The following is a 21,770-nucleotide window of genomic DNA, read 5'->3' as shown; positions in this document are numbered from 1 at the left end:
GGAGAGGGGTATTACTAAAGGGGTTAACCTCAGTGGAACAGCTACAGGCATTTAGCACCTGGAAAGCAGCAGATCAGCAAAAGTGTGGTACATTGCAGAGGGCCACAAGCTGTGTCACAGTCTGAATTAGACACTTTGGGATTAGAGATTTTACATAGGTATTGTACTAAGGATCAGGACAGAAAGGCCAGAATTAGACTGGATATTTTACAAAAAAAACATTTTCCCAATCGTGATTATAGGTCTCTGTACACATAATATGTACACAGAGGGGGATGGCTTTAAATTAAAAGAGGGGAGATTTAGATTAGATAAAACGAAGAGATTCTTTACAATGAGGGTGGTGAGGCCCTGGCACAGGCTGCCCAGAGAAGCTGTGGATGCCCCATCCCTGGAGGTGCTCAAGGCCAGGCTGGATGGGGCTTTGGGCAACCTGGGCTGGTGGGAGGTGTCCCTGCCCATGGCAGGGGGGTGGAATGAAAAGTCCTTTAAGGTCCCTTCCAACCCAAAGCTTTCTATGATTCTATGATCTTCTTCATTTTAGAGGAGGCAGATGATACACCAGAAGATAGGCAGAATATATAGGGACAGATGTGTGTGGAACCCACTGAATTTTGAAGATTTTGGGGTTCTGGCAAGACCTGATTTCACTTAATTATTTCTTGGCACAATTGACTTCAGTTGATGAACTGGGCAAGGCTGGAGGAGATTGGCAAACAAATGGGAGACTGTGGGGAATATATATTTCAAGGCGTGACCTCGTTCTACCGCAGACTGTACTTCTTTAATGATTTATCCATATATATTCAACCTGTAACACTCACAAGCGTACGTGAAAAGTGCATTCTACTTTTTTACTAGTACATAAATTAATCTAATAAAAACATTGTCTCCTTCACAACTCTCTTATACTCTTAGACCTTCATGGTTAGGGCAGATATTTCCATGCACACTTGTGTTCACTTGTCTAATTCTTGACTGGTGACAGTAAAGTATAGGAGGAAGAAATGAAGGTGGCAGCTCCTGAAGGAGGTTCAAGTTACAACCCTATGCACATCTGCAGGGCAGTTTTTTCCTTTTACCCCAAGGCAGAAGGTTGTCAGGGCTGGGCTGCCTAAGCCAAGCATGTAGAAATGACTGGAGCACATACCTCCAAATGCTCTCTGCACAGGGCAGCACTGGAAGCCTTACACTGAGCAGAGTATGGGCTGGAATCACCGACACAGACATCTGGTATTTTGCAGATTTCATCTAGAAGCCAGTTTTATTATTCGTTAAATAAATATCAGCACTTTTAAGCACAGGTTTAAAGTGGGTCCACATAAACAGGGATGCTCAGGAAAGATTAGGTAACTCAGGGTTATTATTAAATTATTTTTTCTTGAGAATGTGAGTGAGAAATTTAAAGAAAGTAGCATCTGTATATAGTAGCTGAACCGGAGAAAAGATGAAAGAAGCTACATTTTAGAGACTAAAATCCTACATTCAACAGTGTTTGATATTGTGTCCTAGTAAGGATGATTCTGACTCATTTCTGAGCCATTTTCTATATAATATGATGAATTAACTACATACTAATGATCAATGAGATGAAAGAATAATTATCTAATTTTGTATAACCTTACTGTATTACATATATACACACTACACACAAAACACAGACTGTTTTTTCCAATACTGTTGCCAAACTTCACACCCAAGCTTAAGCAAAGCAAGTAAATGATGTACAAAGGGTCAAAAATTTTATCACTGAACTCAGCAATATGTTGCTTCCTAAAACAATGCAACACATTAACTAAAACAAAAAGAATTATTCTGTTGATTTTTCTGCTGCAGAAGTCTGTCTCAGTGGATTACCACCCCTTTCTCCATTGAATGGTTGCTCGGGAAATCACTTTTTCATCTAGGTGTTCTGCATCTCTTATGTTTTCTAAAACCACTCATTTACAAAGCTAGCTGATAACAAAAGCAAAGTTAATTAATGTTAGACTGGAAAGCATCTGGAATATCTTATTCACAGCAGAAAATCAGGTTTCTTGATGAGATCATCTTCCAGAAACACACCAAGACCCTACTTAAAGATGCATGGAAATCACCACAGAACAAGAATGTTTGGATGCACCTGCTTTCCAGGAATGATGCACAGGTTGAATTGCCTGAAATAGGATTCTCCCCAGGTATTTCTTGATGTTCACAGACCCATACCTGAGTAAATGGGTAAAGCTGAGCTTACAGGACAGTAATAAGTCTTTTTGTACACTCACACATATACATGTTCAAGCTATTTTGGGAGGAGAGCCGTGGTGCAATGCAGGGGAGGTTCCATTGATTTGCAAACAAAGGCTCTCGCTGTGTGTAAGGAAGAGCTGAATAACAGGCTCAGGGATGCACACCTTTTGAATCATTAGTAAATTCCTCCTCTCCAAAGCGACCTTATTCGCAAAGAGATGTCACTCTAGAATTTCTGCAACAATTTTCCACGGCATGTCACAAAAATGAAGAATAAAGGAAAGCCAGATCTCACCGTATTAATGTATATGCTCTGATTATACAAATATAGATGCAAACTAAAAGGTATGAGAAATGAAAGCACAGATCACCCAAATTTTAACTTTTCCAGGTGTTTGCCTTTGGAAATTCACCATTATATTTTAATATAATATGCATGTGTGTATACGTACATACAGTATATATAAATACGTCTGTGTATAACATTGCATTCAATAATATAGAAAGCTGGATGCTCTGCCAGAAGAGGACAAAACAAGGGACCTAGGGACCTCCCTATAAGGTCTTTGCTGGATAAGTTAAAACAAGCCAGAGAAGGGAGCGGGCTGCAGGAGTGGGTTGCCAAACAGAATGACAAGTGCTTTGAGGAGAGAACCGAATGGCTCCTCCACATCTAGCAATGGGATTTGATAGGATAGATCTGAGTTCAGCCATCAAAGCTGCTTTGCACAGAACTGACTGCACCTTCACATGCCCTTGGAGCTGCAGGGCTGCCGAGCTGCTGCAGAGAGAGATGTGGTCAGGCATGCATGGAGCGCGAAGCAGATGCTGGAAGCTGGGTGCGTGCCTCTCTTCCATGACAGCAACTTAAAAATTAAGTAAAGGACTGCCTAAAAATGTTCTGCCCACTCAATGGACCCTTTCTCGGTTCCTCGCTTTCTCCAGGGATGTTATGTTTCTGGTCTATATAAGCAATATTATTTCTGTCCTATATTAATTCAGCCAAGTTTGGTAGCATGGCATTAATTTTTGGCACAATTTTTTAGGGTAAGTCTGTCTCAAAGTACTATTCATGTAGAAAAAATCAGTTCCCAAGGCCCAGAGCTCATGCCTTCTGTGAGATGGGCTCATTGCCACTGGGGGAATGACACTGCCTCTGAAAAACAGGTGAACTGATAAAGTGCAGGAAAATGAGAGTTTTGGGTAGTGCACTGTAGGCATGAAATGAGAGGGGACACATTTAATTACACACTGTGTAGACAAAAGCAGCTTTTACAGCAGGAAAATGGATTGCAACGTAGCAAAATAATTGTGTGGCCAAAAATAAACAGAAAAACATGCCATTTAGCCTTTGCATGGTGTGAGCAGCCTGCTCCCCGGGCAGCTGCTCACTGCCCACCCAGAAGCAGCGGTGCCATGGGGATGCTGCAAGCCCCACATCGCAGCAGAGGCTGTGAGAAGCTGCTGTATGCTGACCACACCTCTCTCACTGTTGGATTTTCCATAAATATTGACCCTGACCCAAACCTTTTACTTTAGCATCTTCTTTTCCATCTGGGGTTTCAGTGAGAATCCCATGCTGGATCTCCCTCCATAGGCTGCTCTCTAATTTTGAGGAAAAGGTGGGATCGTCCTTTGCCCTTTTTTTACAAAAGCTTTAAATCAGTACCAGTTACATGGAAGGGTTTGATAAAAGGTTTTGTGTGATCAGAAGGAAAGAGAAGAGCAGAGGAATTCAGCCCTATACTTGGGTTTCTCTATCCAGAGATATCTGATAAAGAGATCTTCTGTACTGTGACACACACGATAACTTTATCTAAATAAACAGGAATAGATGAAGAACAGCCTGTTTGAGACCAAGCAAAATTTTTTCTCTAGGAAAACTGATAAACAATACTTTTTATTTTTTTATTTTTATTTTTTTCTTCTACTGAAGACTTTTCATATGTCAGCTGTACTTTGGCAAATGGAATAAGACCATAATTAAACATCTGCTCTTTCACTCCTATTAATGACTGTAGAATAGCCAGAATATTCTGAAGGTTGTGGCCATGGTAACAGACACTAGCTTAGAAAAAAAGGAAATATCTGCAGTTATAATTCAACATAAAGATTGCTCATCTCCTTCCCAGAGCTGGAAGTTTGCAATCAGAGCCTCGATGAGGGCTCTGGTCCCTCTGCTATGATTTATTCATATGTATGTGGCACATTTGTTGCAAGAAGCTACCATTTAGAAGAGCATGGTGTGGTTCTTATAAAACTAATTTTTATCCGAAGGAAGAAAAAAATGCTGGTTTTGGGCAATGGATGGGAGCAATTGCTGGTAAATGCTTTTGTAGAAAATGACAAAGCGCTGTGGTGAAAGTGGGCCTGATCTTCCCTTACTGTACTTGTTTGGGTTCCTTAGGTCAGTGAAGCAGTAGCTGCTTACACCAGAGTGAATCCCAGTGTCTGAAAGCACTGTTCCTGGAGGATCCTGGAGATCTGAGCCTGGAGATCTCCTTGGGTTGATTGAGGAAGAATTGACAGACACTGATGAACCACCCCTGCCCTAACAAACCTGTTCACTGCCCAGATACCTCCAGTGTCTCCTCTTATGCTCTCCTGCCTGGGGAATGTGGGTCGAATGCCTTGCATCTCCACCTGGCATCCCACCACACACTGTTTCTACCTAACTGCCTGATATCTGCTATGGTTCATAAAAAAATTGCTCCTCTTTGAAAAGCACACACTGTGAAATGTCTAGAAGGGCTGAAAATAAGCAGACAAAGGAGGGTGTGGGGAGCTGGTCCTGGTGAACCCAGCTAAAAACACCAACTTGTAATTTTGGAGGCTTCCTGAAAACCTGGTCTGAGGCTCACACCTGGAACTGGTGTGAACCCCAAGTAAGTAGGTAGTAACAGCTTTCTGTATGGGTAATAGCCAGGGACAGGATGGGAGTGCCCGAAAATGTTATATTTTTTGTGTGATTTGCCTTTGAACTGCAGTGTGCTGTAAGCACTCATGCAGCACAAACAGAACTAATATGTTTGGATTTAAGTCATATAGAAGTGAGATGTATTTGCTCCTGGTGGGTTTCATGATAACAAGGTTCCACAATCAGCTAGCTATAGATGCTTCTAGTACATGTCTTGCAGCATCATACATTTAGGGCTTCATAAAGGAAGACAACATAACCAACACAATAATTTCTTTTTGACCTGATTGATTACAGCTCCCAATTAACATTCAAATAAGACATACAGAGCACATTGTGAATCTGGAATGTAAATATTACCTTTCAAAATATGAAGAAAATTAAATGTGAGGCAAAGTTCGGCGCAGCTTGCAAACTTTCCTAGCATGGCCAAGATCAATAAAGCTACTGCCACCGACATTACATGGACTTCATGCCTGTGGTTTTCAACAACGCCATCCTTGTAGCATGGCCAGATGAAGAATTTAATTCAGTTAAGTTACATAAGAAACTCCACCCCGCTAGCAACACCAGGCAGCTTGATCATGGGTGAAAATCAGTGGCCCATTAAGACCTGAGATGTTTTTTTGGGGGGACACTTGATGGCCTCCTTGCACAGCTGCCCCATGCACACACAGCCACCCCTTTCCCGGTGGAGCCATTCCCATCTCTCAGGCTGCAGAGATGGACAAGGCCAAAGGTTCCTCTGCTGAGGTCTGAGCTGTCATCGGGCTTGTAGTGCTCAGCTTTTGAGGTTTCCTTATCAGCTGCAAAATCTCTCCCAGAATTGCTGCCACAGGAGGCCTGTGGATATTGAGCAATTCCTGGCCACCATCCGACTTTGTGCCGTGCTTTACCTCAAAGCTCGTACAAAGGTCTTCAAGCCCAGTGAGGTGTCTGCCCAGGACCACCATGGCACAGGCTGTGAGGCCCTGGCATGTGTCCAGGGCAGAGCTGGGGTTGTTTAGTCTGGAGAGGAGAAGGCTCAGGGGAGACCTTATTGCTCTCTATAGATACCTGAAAGGAAGGTGTGGGGAGCTGGGGGTCGGGCTCTTCTCACAGGTAACCAGTGATAGGACTAGAGGGAATGGCCTCGAGTTGTGCCAGGGGAGGTTCAGGCTGGAAATGAGGAGACATTTCTGTCAGAAGGAGCAGCCAGGCACTGGGACGGGTTGCCCAGGGAGGCGGTGGAGTCACCGTCCCTGGGGGTGCTCAAGGAGAGGTTGGACGTGGTGCTTGGGGACATGGTTGGTGGGTGACAGTGTTAGTAGGGGGATGGTTGGACCAGGTGATCTTGGGGTCTTTTCAACCTTAATGACTCTCTGAGTCTATGCTGTCTCCCTCTTGTTCCTGATCCCACTTCTTGCTGCAGAGGCCCACAGCAATGAGAATCTCCTGTGCTGCCAGTGCTCAGAGCACCCCAGTTTCCAGACTAGTAAGAGACCCAGGGCCCAAGGGCAGGGGTAAGCAGGCCTCCTGTTTTATACGGCCTTTCACGTGTGCTGCTGAGAGCAATGGCAGATGCTCGTGCCCAGAGGGACAGGAGTTTTAGTGCTGCTCTATTTCCTTCCCTGCAAGATTTGCTTTCAGAGGAGGAGGTCAGAGGCAGGGAGCCGCTACCTGAGGGAGGGCTTTCTTGTCTGCTCCTCCGAAGTGCTGGAAATCTAATGGAGTGGAGTGCACCATGAAGCTTCACTTCACTGGAGCTTTTATCTTTCAAAATTAGGTTAGCAAATTTATTGCTACAGTAGCTTAATCTCAGAGTGCATTATCTGTACACATGATGGACTGGAATATGAACTAATTCTGTCAATAAAGTGACTGCTTGAATCTTGATTGCCAGATAGAAGGAATTCAGTCTTTCCTTTGAGATGCTAAGTAGCTGCGGGCTGCTACGGTCCCCTCCCCTTGCTTTTGGTTCAGATGCTTCCTACATACAATTTTTCTTGAGAGGAGAGGAGAGGAGAGGAGAGGAGAGGAGAGGAGAGGAGAGGAGAGGAGAGGAGAGGAGAGGAGAGGAGAGGAGAGGAGAGGAGAGGAGAGGAGAGGAGAGGAGAGGAGAGGAGAGGAGAGGAGAGGAGAGGAGAGGAGAGGAGAGGAGAGGAGAGGAGAGGAGAGGAGAGGAGAGGAGAGGAGAGGAGAGGAGAGGAGAGGAGAGGAGAGGAGAGGAGAGGAGAGGAGAGGAGAGGAGAGGAGAGGAGAGGAGAGGAGAGGAGAGGAGAGGAGAGGAGAGGAGAGGAGAGGAGAGGAGAGGAGAGGAGAGGAGAGGAGAGGAGAGGAGAGGAGAGGAGAGGAGAGGAGAGGAGAGGAGAGGAGAGGAGAGGAGAGGAGAGGAGAGGAGAGGAGAGGAGAGGAGAGGAGAGGAGAGGAGAGGAGAGGAGAGGAGAGGAGAGGAGAGGAGAGGAGAGGAGAGGAGAGGAGAGGAGAGGAGAGGAGAGGAGAGGAGAGGAGAGGAGAGGAGAGATTTGTCTCCAGGCTCCTGGCTGTGCACTGCAGCTCAGGAGGTGTCCATTTTAGTATCAAGCTCTCCACATTGCTTATCTACAAAAGGCAGGGGGAATCCCACTCCAGATTCAGAAACCCGAATTTAGCTGTCTCCATGCAAGCTGTGGAAGGCCAGTCAATGCCACTGCTGGAGTCTGGTGGATGGCTGAGCAAACCCCACATTCATTGCCTGATTTCAGGCAGAAGCAGAAATATCAGAGGCTGGTTTCACACGGCCTCCGTTTGCTCGACATCCAGTGTCAAATTAAATTATATCATTTGTTGTCGTGGAGCTCCTTTGATTTAGCAAAAAGAGCTGGAAAATGCAGCTTCATGCGAATTAAAGCCTTTTCTGCCTGATTGCTCTGTTCAGCAGGCAAATCCTCAAATCGATAGTTCTTCAGGCTGTACCAGGACAACTGCCCACCAAGAGAGTTAAATGAAGTCTGGAGTGTCATGGGGGTTTCTGGTCCTTGGTTTTAGATCAGCTTAGATTTGGGCAAAAGGGGAAGAATTGTCACCCATCCCTCCACGTGCAAAGGTGATAGCTTATTCTTTGGGTCAGAGTATGCTCTAATGTTAATAATAATAAAAAAATATATATAACTCAGGGAACAGCCTTAACTAAAGACTGAATTATTTTTTTCTGAAATTTATTTTTATTTTATTTTATTTTATTTTATTTTATTTTATTTTATTTTATTTTATTTTATTATTTTATTTTTTAAGGGAGAATCGTTCAGTTCTCATTTGAACAGCACATTCAGAACTTGGTGATAACATAGACACCCGAAACCTGAACTGTTCAAAGGAAGGAGGGCAAGAACTAATTTCTCAGTCATCAAAAGGGCAGCCAAAGATTCAATAATCTCTCCTCTCTTGTTTGAGCCTAAAAGAGATGGAGCTCTGTTCTCTGGTTTGCGGGTTGTCACCAAGTCCTCCAAAAGTCTCTAAAGCCTTTGGCACAAAGAAGAAAGGAAGACAGTCAGATCTTTGTGGGGAAGTGCCGGGAGATGCTGGGGGAGAATCTCGCAGTCTTAATTGAAGAACTAGCAGGAATGTTGTTTTAGGACTACGGGATATTTATAGTCTCACCCATTTTGAATGTAAAGGGTACAAACATCAGTTTTGCTATTCCTCTGCAGGCCAAGATCTGAGCAACACAGGCCAGAGCACAAAAGAATTTTCACCCCATTCCAAATTCCTATAAAAAAATGTACTAAGCCTGAATAATGAGTTTAGTCATTTGAATCATGAATTTGGCTTTATAAGCCGCTGGGAGACTGAAGCAGAGCAAAACATGTCTGCTAACACCCCGACTTGAGCACCACAATTGGCAAGTCCTGCTGAAGAGGGATCTCAGAGCGAAGTTGTAGAAATGTGAGAGGTTAGAACTGAAGTTTCTTGGCAGAACGGACCTTATATGGAAACCTCACAGAAAGCCCTCTGCACTGGCTCCCAAACCAGCACATAAGCTCGCATTGCTAATAGATATATAAATGGATATACGTAGAGGTTAATTCAAAACCACTTAGGGAAAATCAAAGTAAATCGTTGCCTGCTGGGGGATGTGCCAGACAGAATCTGACAGATGTTTCCTCTTCCAGGGTAATGGGTTGAATTGAAAGGGGAAATCTCAGGTGGAAGATGGTTACAATGGAGCTCTTCAAAGAGGAGCTTCCCAGTGGATCTTGTTGAACATTTTTGTTAATAACCATGACGCATAATCTCAGAGCAGTGCCTTTGCTGATGACACCAAGGCAGGAGGCACCATTAGCTGGAGAGACAGGCTATCACTCAAGAAAAATGGGGTAATTTTAGCACTGGAATAGTGTAAATTAGAAAGAGCAATTTCTGAGGGACCACCAGGAAGAATTCATGCTTTTAACTAGAAATGATGTAATGGGAGGAAGGCCTGAGGTTCTTATGCAGCCAGCAGGGAACTATAAAACACCAGAGTGATCAGACCCGAAGGAGGCAAATGCCACTTCCTAATGAACCTGCTGGGATCGATCTGGTGAGCCCGGGGAGTGGAAGCATCACTGCCATTGATGAAAACACAGCGGGGTGTACAAGGGTTTGGTGATACCAGGGCTCACCTGGACCTCTGTAGTGCATGGAGAGGGAATTGGCATGCCCTGGAAAGGGAGCCAGGCCCACGGGGGATGAGAGAAGGGCTGCTAGGCTAAATAAGGGAATGGAAAGCCTGCACTCTCTGAGGAGACCAGAAGCACTCGGCTGTTTAGCCTAGCTAAAGAAAGGCCAAGAGGGGATATGGTTGTAATCTATAAATACATCAGAGGGGGTAAATACTAGGGAAGGAGAAAAGCTATTTAAACTGAAGGACAATGCTGGCACAGGAACAAATGGGTATAAACTAGCCATGAATACAGTTTGGCTGGGAATGAGAAGCAAATCTCTAACCACTGGAGCAGCGAAGTCTGTGGAACAGCCTTCTCCTAAGATCACAAGACAAAAGGCCTAGCTCGTGTGAAAACAGAGCTTGAAAAATGCATGACTTGGGCTTACATGGTGTCGTTACCTGCACCAGGCTGGATGCCTCAGGAGGTCCCCTCCTGCCTGTCCTCCTCTGGAAGAGAAATGGTATCTTAAAAGGTGAGTGTGCTTCTCAGGGGAGGGAGCATAAAGGGTGTCCAAGAGGAGATCCAGAGGCAGAAAGGTGTTTACAATACCTCTGCCCGTCCCTGCAGTGTGCAGTCTCCCCCACAGCTCTTCACATAACGTGGTGCAGCAGGAATCTGAGCACAGGGCTATGCAAGCAGGTAACTGAGAGCCAGGGTGCAGCAGAGAGGTCAAGAGGAGCTGTGTCAATTCAGCATTAGGGAGCATTAGAAGCAGCAATACAGTTATCACAATAAATTAATTGAAATTACGGTCTAGAAGTAGCCTCAATAAAACTCACAGCTAGCTGGGCTTAACCTTGGGGTCAAGAGGCTGTACAGAATGTGCTGTCCAAAACTGTGAAATAATAAGCTTTTGGTTTTCTTGGAAAGGGGACCACGTGCCCAGTTCCCATTCAGTATTGGTGGGGCAGATGGCAACTGTATTTTGTAAGTCAGTTCAGGTTTTCTACAAAGCTTTTCTTCCTTAACATGATCTCATCCTCTCCTACAGGCAACACAATAACACAGCGTTTTCATTTGAATATCTCTGATGGCCCTACAAGGATTGTGGCACCTGCATTGCAGCATTGACTGAAGCAATGCACAGGAAAGGATTTTCTACAGCACCTCTGTGGCTTTTTGTATCAGCTGGTCCTGTGCTCCTGGACCATGTGGGGTCAGGTTTTGAAGATCCCAAGGAGCTGATCGGTTCCTGGGGCTGCACCCACAGGGATTCTCAAGGGGACCAGGCACGGGATGGACACTCCTCAGGTGCTGCACGACTCTACCAGGGCTCAGAGGCTGTTGGCTCGTACAACTCCCCACCTCACCCATCACGAGAGACGTGGAGGAGCCTCTCTGCCTATCACCCATCACCTGGCCACACGGGGCTGCTCGTCTCTCACGGCCACGGTTTGCTCAGCTGCGTGCTCTGCATCCCTGCTCTGCGCCAGCACCACATCACCTCTGCATCTTCACAACCCCCTATTGCTCCACAGGCCAAAAATGTCCCTCAGCTATTCACGTCTGGGAACTACTTCCTAGGTAGTTACAGTAATTAAACAGCAATTAGCAGCATGACAAGGACGTCAGCAAAATGACATGACGTTCACACTTCGATGTGTCTTCTCTTGATGTTTCAAGTTATTATAAATGACAGATTTAGGGAGAGCTGCCACTGCGGTAAGTAGCACGGATCCTTGGGGTGCTGCAGGGTACGGGAGGTGTTCCCCTCTGCTTTTTAGCTACAGGGTGCTTCTGTGCACAAAGACAAGAAGTTAACCTGCGTGCAATTTGTCAACAGGGAGGAACAGAGCTGGAGGATGCAACCTTGGACTGGGTATTCTCTTTTCCTCCCGTGTCTGCTCAAGCGACAATAAATAAAAGCAATAAGTAATAAAGTACAAAACGGTGAATGACACCTAAGTACCTTGCTTTGTAAGATGAATCCCAACCCTGCACGTGCTGCGTGGGGCTGCAGAGGGAGAGGAGCTCTGCTGTGCCCTGCTCTCTGCAGGGCAAGGGAAACCACTTGGAGAGGACACAGGCAGACCTCACCAGTTTCCTCAGGGCAGGAAAAAATATCTGAGAATAGATACCACGATACCTAACAAATTAATCTGACAGCGGTTTCTCTCGGGGGACGTGTAACGTCGTTAAGCACTGTTCCCATCAGAAGCCCCAAACCTAATTAGTTTATGTAACCGCATTAGGTGGAGAGGGTGCACGGTGCTGCTAGTCGCTCAGTGGGAGCGTGGCGTGGATCTTCCTTTTGCCCACTTACAATTAAAGTGATCTTTGTATATTAGATTCGGTGGCTCGTAATGAAATACAACGAAGATTCCTGAAGCAAATTGCATTTTTCTCAATATGGGTAGACAATTTTAAGGAGTCTTTTATTGATTGGAGGAGGAGCGGTCTCAGAAATAATGTGCTCAAATGGATGTGAGAAAGCATCCAGCTCGCAGCAGCCCTGCAGGTGAAGGCACGTCCCACAGCAGAGAGTTCCCATCGGTGCCAGGAGCCTGAAGGCAGCGGCTCCAAACTGGTGGAGAGGGGATTTCGGACATGACTCGGGGGGAAAAGCCTGTCACCATATTGTCCGCATGGACAAATTTAGCACGCTGTGAAATCTCGATCAAAACTACCCACCAGCAGGTTCAGACGAGCAGCTTGGATCAGCGAGGAGTAGTGAGGGGGGACGTGGACAACGCCGATCCACAGTGGGAAGATCGAGGCAGAAGGCAGAAGATGGCCCAGAACAATGAAGGCAAAGACTGCCGGAGCACTCAGACACTTGAATGGGCTTTTATTAGCAGATGAAACGACTGTGCTTTGAAACAGGAGCACATTCTGGTTAAGAAATGAACAAAGTCAAGGAACTGTACATTAGAGCCAGATGCTCAGTGGGGCTAGAAATTTAAGGAAGTTTTTTTTTTTTTTTTTTTTTTTTTCCTTCTTTTTTTTATTTTTTCTGATGACGCCTGGAAGAAAAGCTTGTCTTCAGTTTTCTTTCAGAAAGAAATGTTTCCCATTGTTGAGCTGTCGTTCAGAAAGACATTTCAGCTGTACTACAAAGAGCAGCTGTGTGGCTGTGCATGCACGGCAGGCCGCGCCGGGCACGTCTTTAATTACACCTCCCCTTCCGTGAGTTCACCGGGAGACAACTGCTCAGGGCTAATAAGGATTAAAAAACACTCAGTGACTCTGAAAAATGTCTTAATGCTTGTCTTCCTAAATCCCCTGTATTATTTGGGGCAATATGAGCACCACAATTTCTGTTTGGAAGTGGAAGGGGAAAACTTCGCAGTTTCACGTGGGCACGCTCACGTTTTGGGGTCCTGCTTTGGCAAACAGCACAGCCCGAAATACCCAGCCAGTGTTTGGCTTTGATGTAAAGCTGGAAATAATATCAAAGGGTGCTACTACGTGACAGCTCCCATGAAAGGGCCTGACAAGACATCAAGGTCATGGTCCCGTGTGCCTGACCGGGACTTGCCTGAGGTTACAGGTGGGTCGGTGGGGGGGGTTTGGATGAGGACCCCAGCCTGAAAAGTCCCAGTACCGGGTGGCACAGCCCACCTCATGATGCTCCAAGGCCAAAAATGTGACTGTAGGATACAAAAAAATAGCATCACTGGGGGAAAACACCACCCAGACATTGTCTTTGCTTTCTGTCTCTTCCAACACTCAGGTTTTACAACGAGAGCACCCAGACATCTCTTGTCCAGGGCAAGCTATGAAATGCTTCAGAGCAGGATGGAGGTGATGCTGGGGGAAATTTTGGGAGCTGCAGGGCAGTTAAGCAGCACACAGGGCTCACTGCAGGCAAGGTGGGGTTTAAAAAACAGTTATTAGGTACAGCAGGGTATTGGAAACATGGGCCGTGCTGATCTCTGGGAGGGTTAATACAGATGATAACAATTTACTCATTCTGGAGGAATTGGAGAGCGGGAGGGGTGTAGTACGGGATATCCACATCTGCAATTTTCACATCTTTAAAAGAAATGCATTGTGAACTAAAAATGCTTTAAAACTGAACTAGGAGGGATGCTCTGTGTGTCAGGCTCGAGCTGCCAGCCTGGGGGTTGTGCCCCTGCCGGTGGGCTCCTGCTGGTAGCAGCCAGAGCTCCCAGCTCCCCCAGCACCAGGTTTCAGGAACACTGCTTTTCTATTTTTAAGGGCTTTTCCAAGAATTTCCACCTCATTACACCTGATGGCATACACCGCATCACCTGCAATTACAAAGCAAATGCATCTGGGAGCATTCCCCAGCACAGGGGCTGACTGACGGGGAAATCCCCTCTTCCTTGCTGCTGAACATCCTCACCTTCCTGAATGCCAGGACCTGGGGGAAGCAAGCTATTACCTCGTAGGAAAGAGGAGCTGGAAGGGGATTGGGATCTAGGCTCTAAATCATGTGGGACGTGCTCTGCCAGCACCTCGGGCTCTGTGCTGGACATGCTGAGGCTCTGAGGGGTGAGCCCTCGGTGAGCTCAGCCTTTACCAGCACCGAGCATGGAAAGCTTGTGTGATTCATCCCAAAAACCACAGGGACAGCTGAGGTGTGTGAATTTAGCAGCAGCATCTGTCCAAGCAGCGGGTGGCTGCTCCGGGCACAGCCACCCCAGTGCCTGCTGATTTTTGCCATGACTCTGGGGCAGCTCCTGAAGCTTGCCCCGAGGAGCACCGCTGAGGGATGTCACAAAAAGGCTGACACGATTGCTTTAGGTGCTGGGAATCACCACCTGCCCTGCGGTGTCCCACAGGCATCCCGTTGCAGCTCAGTATTTGCTCGTGCAGACACACGAGAGCCTGCAGCTGTCCGGCCCCGGCCGCAGGTCCCCTCCTCTCCCAGCCCCAGCCATTCCTCTGGTTAAAAAAATTGTTATTTCGGGTAAGAAATGGATAAGGGGAGCAGCACTGGAAAAGCACGGGGAATTCAGCAAACAAAAGAAAAGCTGCTATTTCGGAAAAGGCCTCGAACTGGGAACTGTGGTTTGGTTTAACCCCTTCTCTGCCACTCTGCACTGAACGCCATCCTCGAGCATGGGTGGAGCTGAGCGCAGGGAAAGGATTTTAGTGCGGGTTCCCAGTGTGGGAGTAAGGCCACAGCGAGCTCACAGCTAAGGCACAGTGAAATATCAGCAAAAATACACTTTTAAATTAAACATTGAATTAATTGAAGTGGGAAATGGGTGGTGGAGCTGCTGTCGTGGTGCTGCTGGAGGAGGAGCAGCACCAGGAGCTTTCAGCTCCTCATTTCTCAATTCTCAAAGAAGAGCTAAAGTCGTTTTGGGAAGAAAACTCTGAACGCATGAAAAACCTGTGCCCTAAATCTCCCATTCCAGGGGAAGTAGGAGAAAATAAAAGGCTGTTTGTTCAGGAGATCGGTTCCTCTTTCCACCACCTCTGACATTCCTAAGTCCCAGGGCTTCTGCTTTCACATGGCTCCGCTTCTCTTCTCCTATTTTAGAGGTGGCGAGCAAGACCTCCTTTGCAGGAGTCCCTCAGCTCCTTCACTGAGCCTTTACAGTAGAGGTAAGAGCATGCAGATGGGATTTCTGCAGCAGTACCTGCGCTCCCAAATCACCAAATGGTCCCACACAGGCTTCTGAACCGTGTGGGGTCTAACAGCATGTGCCATCAAACACTACTTGAAGCTCAGATTGGGGCGTTTTATCAAAGAAACCATCCAACACAGCAAGGAAGAGCTTAAATTCTGATCCTGCGATCCATTTTAACCAGTAAAATCAGAGAAAGTGAAGAGCCCCACATCGAATCAGTGTTCAAACACCGCGGTTAGGATTGGAAGATGCATCCTTGGTGTTGCAAGTCTGCACTCCCCCTGTTCACGCGAGCCCGTGAAACAACTCTACAGAAATGCAGGCTGCTTTAGTAGGGTCAGAGCGATTCTATCTGAAAAACCCCGCACAAGACAAACAGCCCTGAATAGGACATTGACGGGCAGGTCCAGAGGACAACAGGCAGTGTTTCTGCTGAGATATAATTGCTCTAATTGGACCTGGGCTGGCTAAAATGGTAAAGTTAGAGAGGGCTGTGCAATCAGGCTGCCATTCTGCACAAAAGAATAGTGTTGTGATAGGAAGCATGCAGCAGTCGGGGGAATAATCAGCAGCTTTGTGCTCGCCTCCCCCTGGCATCTGGGGTTTGCCGCGAGGAGCGTTTGCGCAGCGGGAGCAGAGCTCTCTGATGGAGCTACAAGTGCTCAGGGCAGGATGGCTGCAGCCTCCCCGGGTGAAATTGGGCACTTAGACGGGCTGCATCCCTTGTGCTTTGGTAATTTGGGACCGTCAGCAAGGAGAGAAGCTGGCCGTGATGCTTTCCCCGTCCCTCCTGCCGCAGGGCAGTCCAGGAAGAGCAAATCTGCCTTATTTCATCCTTCCTCACAAAACTGCCTTCCCAGATTGTCTGTGCTGGTGCTGTGATGCTGGTACTTCACACCCAAAATGCAAGCGATGGGGCAACGCCTGCCCCTGCAGCACGGTCGGGTGGGTTGGGTGCAGAAGGTGGCCCTTGGCACGGGAAAAGGGGCCACGGGGACCCCCCTTAGCAGGACCCTGAAGGACATCTGGGGAGAGGGAACCACTGAACAAGCCTCACACTCAGCTTCTGCCTCCTCTCAGCTGTGCTTTGTGCATCACGAGCTCTGCTCCTCACGCTGCCTTGTCTGATGTCCCAGCAAGGTGGTGGGAAGAACTTGCCAGGGGTGGTGCTCTCCCTCGGAGCGCGTGTTTCCAGGAAAATAGGAAGGGGTTTCTCGCCATGAGCCCAACTACAAGGAGGTTGCGCTCGTTTCCAGCCAAGATATCTATGATAAGCCAGAGATCATCATCAGCATTATAATAAAAGCTTAAGGATTGACATCAGTGAGATTTATGCAGCTAAAACTTTGTACAACGCTGTGAACGAGAGCAGCAAAACACCTTGAGTTAACGAAAGGGGAGAAACAGAGCTAAGCCAAACCCCAACGAGAGGGAGCATTGCTGAGAATTTCAGGCTTTGGGCAAATTCCAAGCAGCATTTCAGCCCCAAGTGTGAGCTTCTTGGCTTTTCTGGGCGTAAAACAGATCCTTACATTATCTTCGTGTCATTTTGTGGCTGCAAGCAGTTCGGCAGCTATCAGCGCAGCCAGACCGAAATTCAGCAGAACAGGATCTGAACACTTCAGCTCTTAATGATTAGAAGTTTCTGTGGAAATGAATCTTACAAAAAAAAAAAAAAAGAAAAAAAAAAGAAGTTCATTAGAAAGTCAACAGCGTGTTGAGGCCGCAGGGTGGTCACAGGACGGAGAGGAACTTCGCAACTCCACGCTTTGCACCTTCAGGAGCTCAGCGTTTGGCGGAGCCCTACGAAGGGCAGCTTCTTCTTCGCGGCGCTCCCTCTGGGAAATACCGCGTTCAGCAATTCCTGAATTACAGTTTCTAATTATATTTCTGTACTGTAATGCTGTCTGAAATGCAGATTTGATGACAGAATAATTCGATCCATGTAAAATAATTACGAAATTACTGTTTCTCCAACCCCAGCTCATCCTCCCTGCCATTTAAGAAGACAAATTTAACAGCAGCGAGAGAGCAGCCAAAACGGAGTCTATTTTTCAAGCTGCTATCTGACTGGAGCTGTCTGCGTGTTGGCTCGCCAGGGAAGGTTATTTCCAAGAGATGGCCACCAACACGTCCCAGAGCGAGGATTCCTGCGCTTGAGCTTGGGACCAGCCATGGGGTCAACTTCTATCCTGCACTCGGAGCACCACACGCCTGGCATCTGGGTTTCATTGCGACAGCGACTGCTGATTGCAGCGCCAGCCCTCTGCTGCCGCTCAGCCATCATTTAAACCAGTTGTTGCTCGAGTCGAGGCGGGACATTAAATTAGCACAACGTAATGGTTCTGAGCAGGGTGGAAACCAACTTCTGCAGCACGTCATTTAAGAGCCTGAAACTCAATACAGCTACAGCAGTTCCCGCTGTTTGACAATTCTCCCCACAGGGGGGATTTTATTCCCCCCCAAAACACCGCCTTGAGTAGCATCTGGGGCCTTTAAGATGACAGCAGAAACCTCCTCAGTCTGAGAAATGCGAGAAGGAGTCAGTGATCTGTGCTGCAAGTGGTGTGTTTTTTGTTTTTTTAGATTTTTTTTAAGGTTTTATTATGCTCCCAGCCTAAATTTAGGTTGTCATTGCCCATCAACTCAACCAGATCAAGGTAGAGCACACCGAGGGCCTGAGCGTGTTGTTATTACTGGGCTGGAGGCATCAACAGCTTGAGCCTGTTTTTAATTTCCCCGGCTGCATCCAGTTGTGAGCAGTGACTCCAGGAGCTCTCAGCCTGGTTTTCAGGCAAGGTTTCCCCTAGGTGAAGTGCTCCAACACCGGGGTTTAGCGCTCTGCTTCCTTGGAAATCCACACGCTACCACGGTAAAACCCAAGCGTTTGGTGAAAGAGATTGGTACAGAGCTGACCAACAAAACCAGAGCACAAAATCAGCAGAAAGAAGTGCACGGACCCAAAGCCACTCTCACTTCCCTTCCTGTGCTGTCCCCACGCATTGCAGCCTCCAGCACCTGTGAGCTGCCTTGCTGGCCGTCACGGCCACCCTGTCCCCAGGCTCCTAGGGGACAGTGGGGTGCCCAGAGCCCCCCAGAGGGGATGGAGGCAGGCAGGACAAACCCTCTGGATGTTTTTGGGGTGCCTGCATGCTGGCAGAGGGCACAGACCATGATCACGGTGAAATAAGGGCAGCCCGGAGGGAAGGCGGGCACGGGATGCTGTCAGCTGCACCTATGAGGAGCGAGTGGGGATTTCTCAAGAATTTAATAAACGCGATTCAAAACACTTCAGTCTCCAAAACGTTGATCACTCGGACACACGAGTTACATTGGCAAGAGCAGATAACGCCAAGTGAGACGGTTCAGGGCTTTGAGCTGCATTTATCCCTGCGGGTCTGCTAGGAATGCCAAACCCAGAGCACTAAGCCATAACTTTCCTTACAGAAGTGCCTTAAGTTTTAATCTCCGCCTTGGCTCCCTTTCCGAATCCCTTACTTCTGCTGCACTTAGTGACATCAGGATAATTCGTACACTTTTTTTCCCTTTTTCATCTTTTATTGCACCGTATTTTAAATTGGCAGCTCCGTCGTCATTTCGGAGTGGCAGCTGCCTTAGCAAATCATTACCATTATCAATAAACCCTTTGAACTTTGGGAGGAAGGGAACAGGAGTATTTAATTAGCGAAGATAAGAACGGTCTAACGTACTTTTCCAGGAAATAACGCACACGAGGCTTCGTCGGCAGCCTGTTCTCAAGGCGAGCACAGAGATGGTCACAGGCAGACAAACTCCGTCTGCGGCACCCAACTTCAGCAACCCTGCAACCTCCTGCTCCAGAGCAGCCTCCTCTGAGCCACTGTAACAGGCAGCCGAGCTCCCTTTTTATAAGAAAACACCCAAACAGCATTTTGTTCTTCAATCGCCATGGTGCTGCTCAGCCTGCAGCTCCTTTTTTAGCCCTGCTAACCACGCTGCACCCCCAGCAGAATAAATACGGACGGGAGGAAAGCTGTGCTTGGGAGAGAAAGGGTCAAACGCCGAAGCTGCTGGTCCTCCTGGCATACTGCGGGTGGCTTTTCAGGAAGCTCCCCATCCGTCCCTCCCGCCAGGACAGGCAGCACGAGCCGTGTCCCTGAACAAAGCTGGTTTACGGCCGCCAACTCGGGGAGCTGCTCCCAGCAGCATCTGTCGCGGGCTTTCCGCTGCCTGCGCACGCTGGGGACAAAACCGCCCGGATTGGGCAGCGTTAAAAAAAAAAATAACCCAAGTTCCAGCAGAGGTACAGGGCTGGGTAGATGCTCAGAGCAGCAACACAGCCAGGGAATATTTCTTTGGACCCCCGGATGGGTTAGCCTGGGATTACTCGCGTTCATCTATATTCCTAGGGTGTCACACGAGAACAATATCATTTTATTCCGCTTTCACGGATCATTAATCTAAATTTAACTCTGCTCAGCCGTCTGCACGCAGAATTAGCAACTGGAAGCTGCTTTGCATTTATCTGATAGCGCCGGGCTTGTTCATCAAGGCAAACTTCCAGCCAAAACAAACAAGTGAAAGAAATACCGGTCACGATAAACTGCTTTTTATCCCCCTTTCTTTTTTTCTTTTTTTTTTTTTAAAGGACAAATAAAAGGAGGAGGGGGAAATACCTGAGGAGAACATAAAGCAAAGGGTTACCTCACACTGCAGAAATGCAAGTTTTTAATAGTCCATGCTCTGGCAGCCCCTGAGAAACAGCAGCAGCGGCGGCGGCGGCGGCGGGGATAAATCCAGCATCCACTAGGTTCTCACAAGGCTTTGGCTGCGCGGCCGAAACCACAGGCTCTGCCTCCAGCTGACGTCAAAGTGGCTGTCACATGGCCAGATGAAAGCCAAGAGAGCATTGGTTGTCGTGGCAACCCCAGCACTGCTCCGAAATTATTTCAATAGGTCATCTGTCACACGGGGCGCGCATCCCAACCAGCACGGGCGGCCCGAGCACCCGGGGCTCCCGCGGCTCGGCCGGACGGGGCTCGGCCCCGTACTGCACCGATGGGGAACGTGTCCCCGCTAGAAAATGCACCTCCCTCTTCCTCTTCCTCCTGCATCCCCACATGCAGCAGAAAAAAAGAAAAAAAGAAAAAAAGAAAAAAAACCAAACAAGCCACAAAAGTTTTCTGCCTGGTGCACCCACGCGATGGGGCATCCGCATATGGGGTGCCTTGGTGATGCGCGGCCACCGGGACATCCCGAGACGTGGACAAAGCAGCTCCCAGCTCCACCTGGCCCCAGATACCTCCCCAACCTTCACCTAGCCCCCAAATAACTGGAAAATGCTTTGAAAATACGTGGGCTGCCTGGAAGGATGGACAGGCAGAGTGAAACGCGGTGCGCATCTTTCCGCCGCCTCGCCGCTCGTACCTCTCCTCGGAGCGAAGAGGGCACAGGGAGTGGTGGCAATACATCAAGGCAGCCCCAGCTGCCTCAAAACCCTGCCTTAAAACAGAAAAGATTCACGGTTGGCTGCAAAGCCTGTGACAGTTTAGCAGAACAAGGATAATGTGATGGGTTTTTAAAAGCCCGGCGCATGCTACATGTGTTGCATATAACCACATGTGTTAATCCACCACAGAGGGCTGGAGCTGCGTGTCAACACCGACCAATAAAGCCGTCCCATAACAACACACAGATATATTTCTCCGTTTAATGGCAATGTTTGTAAAACACAACAGAAAAGTTTGGGATCTCAGTTTAGAAAGAGATCACTCAGGCACCGCATGGTGTGCTACTGCCAAAACTGCTGCTGGGGCAGAGATGTGTGCACATGGGGGAGAATTTAAAGTCTTTAACTCCTTTAAAAGTCCTTTTCGCAAAAGCAGATGCTATAAACCTCTGCATTTTATAAGGTGTTTTGCTAAGGCTGGGGGAAGGCACCATCCAGAGATGAAAGCAGCAGAATTCATCCCTTGAAGGCTCCAAAATGCAGCTGAACGTGGCAGAAAAGTGGCTATCCCCTGACTTAGCTTCACTTTTCCATGATAAAACCCCCGGTGCCAAATCTGTCTCTTTTGTAGTGTCAGTCAGCCAAGTGAGCAGAAAGCAGCGAGATGCTGGCACTGGTTAGAAAAACGCGTAAAAAGATATTTAAGCGCTGAAGCCCTCGGAGGAGCAAATGTGTCTCATCCACCTGGGCCCGTGCTTCTCACCCTGGCGCAGGAGATGTGTCCGTCCTGCATCCTGGACCTTCCCTCCCTCACTTTCAGCATGAAGGACAGGCTGCTGGAGCCTCAATAAGCACAGTAATGAGTGCCATGATCACAGCACACACATCGCTATCTATAATCTGTATCTGTATCTATATCTGTGTCTGTATCTATCTAAAACACCCCGAGCAGGCTCGCTTCCAGACATATGCAATAACTTACG

General features: G+C 47.6%; 1 protein-coding gene across 2 annotated transcripts in view; it reads right to left on the bottom strand.

The window, feature by feature from the left end:
* The window catches only part of NCALD (neurocalcin delta), a 50,229-nt gene extending 29,841 nt beyond the window's left edge, over nucleotides 1–20,388 (bottom strand). Inside the window, exon 1 of one of the 2 annotated variants that reach the window (XM_072034417.1) lies at nucleotides 20,015–20,388. The gene's annotated coding sequence lies outside the window, so the exon portion shown is untranslated. The remainder of the gene's footprint in view (nucleotides 1–20,014) is intronic. The other variant, XM_005010603.6, reaches the window with a different exon arrangement.
* Between the last annotated feature and the right edge of the window lie 1,382 nt (nucleotides 20,389–21,770).

The sequence above is a fragment of the Anas platyrhynchos genome, chromosome 2 (assembly GCF_047663525.1).
Source record: "Anas platyrhynchos isolate ZD024472 breed Pekin duck chromosome 2, IASCAAS_PekinDuck_T2T, whole genome shotgun sequence".
NCBI classification, from domain to species: domain Eukaryota; kingdom Metazoa; phylum Chordata; class Aves; order Anseriformes; family Anatidae; genus Anas; species Anas platyrhynchos.
The sequence above is the reverse complement of the archived record's forward strand: the minus strand, read 5'-3'. Positions and strand labels throughout refer to the sequence as shown.